Source organism: Leucopleurus acutus (assembly GCF_964270905.1).
Source record: "Leucopleurus acutus genome assembly, chromosome: 8".
Taxonomy (NCBI): Eukaryota; Metazoa; Chordata; class Mammalia; order Artiodactyla; family Delphinidae; genus Leucopleurus; species Leucopleurus acutus.
The window spans coordinates 28,122,824-28,128,320 of record NC_139151.1 but is presented as its reverse complement, the minus strand read 5'-3'; the positions used below and the strand labels follow the sequence as shown (position 1 = coordinate 28,128,320).

Below are 5,497 nucleotides of genomic sequence, written 5' to 3'. Positions count from 1 at the left end.
TACAAATTCTGGTCCCCCACAAGGTAGGTCTGATCAGGTTTCCTGGGTTACATGACAAGGCTCGTCGTATTTGTGAAGACCGAGCCTTTTCCCCACGTGGTAAATAAGTGAGTCAGCTCCACTCTGATGTTTAAAATACCTGTAAAAGGTAAAAACTGCTCTATTCAACCCATGCTTGGAAGGTCTAACCCCCTTCTCTTTCATGCTTCTTTGCAACAGGCCAGTGAGAGCGTCCAAGTAGAAAGCTGCGGACACAGTCATTGTCACGGAGATGATGAGGCTGTGATGAATCGCAAATCCCAGCCAGTTGCTCCCAAAGAGGGAGGCTCCTCCCAGCCCTTGCAGCGCCCTCTAGATCCAAGAAAACCGGGAGGAAAATGCAGCCAGCAGAAAGAATGCAGCAGCCCCTGAAGCGCTGAGGCCCCTTCCTCTCCTTTCTGCCCCAGCTCCAGGACTTCCTCCATGATGGCCTCTAACTGCTCGTCCATTGAGACCTACGAATACCTGCTGCCCAAAGGGAGCCACGCGGCAGACTCTCGGGCACCCCCTTCACCTGCGCCCCTCAGGATGTCCCTGGCAGTCCTCATGATGCTGATGATCATGGTGGGGTTCCTCAGCAACACCGTGGTCTGCATCATCGTGTACCAGAGGCCGGCCATGCACTCCACCATCACCCTGCTGCTGGCCACGCTGGCCTTCTCGTACATCATACTGTCCTTGTGCTTCATGCCCTTCACCGTCGTAACCCTTATCACTGTTTCCTGGCACTTCGGGGACTCCTTCTGCAGTCTCTCGGCTGCGCTCTACTGGTCCTTCGTCCTGGAGGGCTTGGCCATCCTACTCATCATCAGTGTGGACCACTTCCTCATCATCGTCCAGCGTCAGGAAAGGCTGAACCCCCGCAGGGCCAAGGTGATCACTGCCGTGTCCTGGGCTCTGTACTTCTGTGTCTCAACCCTGTTGCTGGGCGACTGGCCGCAGGTGGAGGTGCCAGCGCGGACACCACAATGCATGCTGGGTTACACCGAGTTGCTGGCCGGCCGCGCCTAAGTGCAGACGCTGGTGGGGGCCGCCTTCTTCGCGACCTTCGCCGTGATGCTCAGCTCCTACCTGGGCATACTGCACACAGTGTGCAAGGACGCCGTGCACGTGCACAACAAGTCCTACAGCCTGGACCTGCAGCTGCCAACCTGCACCGGCCTGCGGCGGCTCCAACGGCAGCAGCAGGTCAGCCTGGACCTGAGCTTCAAAACCAAGGCCTTCACCACCATCCTGATCCTCTTCGTGGGCTTCTCGCTGTGCTGGCTGCCGCACTCTGTCTACAGCCTACTGTCCCGTGTTCAACTGGAGGTTCTACTGCGGACACACATTCTACACCACCAGCCTCTGCGTCCTAGAGCTCAGCTACCTCAAGTCCGTCTTCAACCCCATCATCTACTGCTGGTGAATCAAGAAGTTCTGTGAGGCCTGTCTGGAGCTGCTGCCTCAGACCTTCCAGATCCTCCCCAAAGTGCCTGAGCGGATCCGGAGGAGAAGCCAGCTGAGCACCATCTACGCATGCACCGAAAACCAGTACCCTGTGTAGGGGAGGGGCAGTTAGCCCCACCCCCACCCCCCATCCCCTGCTGCCCCCCACTCAGCTTCCTGGGACTTCCGTGCAGTCAGCACTTGGTGGGGCCTCTTAAGTACAAAGGGACTTATTTTTTACCAGGTGAGCTGCTTCTCCCAAGTTTGCACCATGAATTATTTTTGTTTCTCGCTGAGGGTCTGATGGAAACTGGATGGTCAAGAAAAAAGGGGAAAGGGGTGGGTGATGAAGGAGTTGGGTCAAACCTTAGGGAGGCGAGGGGATCAGGGAGGGAGGTTGGCTGCGGGGCAGGAGGAAGGCTCTGTCTAAAGAGTTCCCTCAAGACCTGCCTCGGAGGCACCCATTGTGCCATGTTCTGATGTGAGAGATCCAAGTAGGTTCATCGCTGGGTCATCAATCACTACTAGGCACCAGCATTCTTCAGAGGCGTTTGTGTCTGTGGCATATGTTGTGGAAACTTGCAAGGTTCTTTACATTGGTCAGATGTGCATTTCAGATGATGCCAAATCACACTTTCTATAAACCAAAGTCACACGGGAAATAGAGAAGCCCCTGGGCTTTTCAGCTCCCCATGTGACACATGGGAGGCCTTGGTGGATCGAAGCCCAGAGAATGTTCGGGGGCAGCTCAGCTGAAACGATAAGACCACCCCAGTTCACATCCTCAACCCTCCTCCCTGGACCAGCCCACCCGGCCCCTCACCCTGAAGCTTGTCACCTCCCTGCCTGCCGTGACAGCTCCCACCCCTTCTCTCTTTCTCACCTCTGGTCCCCAGCGCCCCCCTTCTCATTTGATCTGTCCCTATGAGCAGGAACCACACTTCTTTTCCTGTGATTCATCTTTTCAGCAAGTACTTGTAGTGACTTGCTTTCAGTCTCAGAAGGGGTCTGGGGCTTTGTTTACATGTTTCTTTCCACACCCTGCGGCTGCCACATCATCCTGTCACAGGACCTGTGGCAGGGGCACAACAAGCCCCTACCCCTGCCACCTATTGCTTGGCTGCCCCTATTGACCTCTGTGTTCCTCTACCTCACTCAGGGCTGCAGGAGTCTGACCACTGCCATCTGGGTCCTCTCCAGGGACCTTGGTCCCCCAGCCCAAGCAGGATTGGGATCCCAGGAGGGCAGCTGCCTAGAGGGTAGGGGACCCTTCAGCTTGTTCTGTACATGTGGCCTCTAACCCAGGGCCCCCTTTACCACCGGGAGCTTCTGATGCTGCAGGTGACTTTCCTGAGTCCAAGGCATGCGGTTGAGTCGATGGAGCTCTCTTTACAGTCTCAGATTCTCATGAAAGTCCAGCAGTGAGGTGGGGTCCCTGCCCACTGGGTTGTTCAGGACTCAGGCTCCACCCAGGGCATCATCCTCATCTTTGTGGTCAGTCCAGGTTACAGCCAGGTCTGTGTCCTGGCTCCTCAGGAGACAAAAGTGTGGAGGAGGGTGGGATAAAGCATATCTACACTCCCCTGGTCTTTCCTGGTCTTCCCTGGTCCAGAGCCCAGTCACATGATCACACCAGCTGCAAAGGAGGCTGGGAGATCAAAAGGCAGTTTTGGAGTCCTCCTTCTAGCTTATTAGTGCCAGAAACTTACCAGCCCACCAGAGGGCTGGAACTAGCCCCACAACCCCCTGGGCCATGAAGTCAACTGTCTCAGGACTTGACTCCAACCTCAGGTGGGCTAGCAGCAACCCCAGGACACCCCAAGCTATGCAAACAGCCATGCTGGGACTTGGCCCCATGCACAAACTGGCTGGCAGCCACCACATGAATCAGGGCCTGGCAGCCAACTGGGCCAATGGCCAGCTCCACCTACCAGAGCACCCACAGTAGTCAGTCCTCCCACAAGAGAAGGGCCCATGCAGTTCACATAAGGGGCACACCTGGATCATAGCTCTGGTGACCAGAGGGCAGTGTGCTGCTAGACCACATAAGGAATCTCCCACATAAAACCACTTCTCCAAGATCAAGAAACTTAACTGAATTACCTAATACATAGAAATAAACACAGAGAATTAAGCAAAATGAGGATACAAAGGAATATTTTCCAAAAGGAGGAATAGGACAAAACCTCAGAAGAACTAAAAGAAGTGTAGATAAGCAATTTAAAAGAGTTCAAGGTAATGATCATAAAGATGCTTGCCAAACCCAAGAGAAGAAAGGATGAACAGAGTGAAAATTTCAACAAAGAGTTAGAAAATTTAAAGAAGAACCAAACAGATCTGATGAATAGAAAAACTGAAATAAAAAATACACTAGAAGGAATCAGCAGTAGATTAGATGATTCAGAAGAAACAGATCAGCAAACTTGAAGCATAGTATAAATCATCCAAGCTGAATAGAAAAAAAGAAAAAATAATTTTTAAGAGTAAGGATATTTTAAGGGGCCTCTGGGGCAACATCAAGTGTACTAACATTCACATTATAAAGGTCCCAGAAAGAGAAGAGAGAGAGAAGCGGAAGAGAATTTATTTGAAGACATAATAGCTGAAAACTTCCTTAGTCTGGGGAGGAAAACAGAATTCCAGATCCAGAAAGCACAGAGAGTCCCCCTACAAATGAAACTAAAGAGTTCTACATCAAGACATATCAAAACTAAAATGGCAAAGATAAAGAGAGAACCTTAAGTGCAGCAAGAGAAAAACAACTAGTTATGTACAAGGGAACTCCCATAAGACTCTCAACTGACTTTTCAGCAGAAACTTTGCAGGCCAGAAGGGAATGATATGATATATTCAAAGTGATGAAAGGAAAACTCCTACAACTAAAAATATTCTACCTAGCAAGGCTATCATTCACATTTGAAAGAGAGAAAATAGTTTTACAGAAAGCAAAATCTAAAAGGCCTCAGCACAGCTAAACCAGCTTTACAGGCAATGTTAAAGGGAATTCTCTAAGCAGAAAAGACCACAGCTAGAAATATAAAAATACGACAGAAACAATAATAGGTAAAGACAAACATACAGTAAACATAATAGAGAAATGTAGTAAAATTATCCATATCTACTACCATCTATCAATTATATGTTTTGTGTATTAAAGGGTACACAAAATAAAAAAATATGTAAAATATTATGTCAAAAAATTAAACTTTGGGAGAGGGAGAGAAATGCATGGTTGTTAGAATGAACTCAAATTTAAGATTATATCAACTTAAAATAATCATATATATAGGTATATGTAGATATATATTTGGTATATATGAACCTTATGATAACCACAAACAGAAACCTATAATAGGTACACACACACACAAAAAGGGGAAAGAATCTAAACATAGCATTAGTCATTAAATTACAAAGGAAGACAGCAAAACAAGAGAAAAAGGAATAAAAAGAACTACAAAAACAACCAGAAAACAATTAACAAAATGCTAATAAGTACATACCTATACTTACTTTACAATCTCTTTATTTTTTTTTTAAATTTTTATTGGTGTATAGTTGATTTACAATGTTGTGTTAGTTTCAGGTGTACAGCAAAGTGAATCAGTTACACATATACATATATCCACTCTTTTTTAGAATCTTTTCCAATACAGGCCATTATATAATATTAAGTAGAGTTCCCTGTGCTATACAGTAGGTCATTATTTGTTATCTATTTTATGTACAGTAGTGTGTATATGTCAACCCTAATCTTTGAATTCATTCCCCCTCTCTTTATCCCCTGGTAACCATAAGTTTGTTTTCTACATCTGCAACTCTATTTCTGTTTTGTAGATAATTTCATTTGTACCATTTTTTTTAGATTTCTCATATAAGTGATATCATATGATATTTGTCTTTGTCTGACTTACTTCACTCAGTATGACAATCTCTAGGTCCATCCATGTTGCTGCAAATGGCATTATTTTGTTCATTTTTATAGCTGAGTAATATTCCACTGTATATATGTACAACATCTTCTTTATCC

At 47.2% G+C, this 5,497-nt stretch overlaps 1 pseudogene across 1 annotated transcript; it reads left to right on the top strand.

Moving 5' to 3' along the window:
- Positions 1 to 285: 285 nt before the first annotated feature.
- Positions 286 to 1,585, top strand: LOC309965272 (putative G-protein coupled receptor 45; annotated as a pseudogene). The gene has a single exon. The product of its transcript is annotated as a putative G-protein coupled receptor 45 (transcript).
- Positions 1,586 to 5,497: the final 3,912 nt, after the last annotated feature.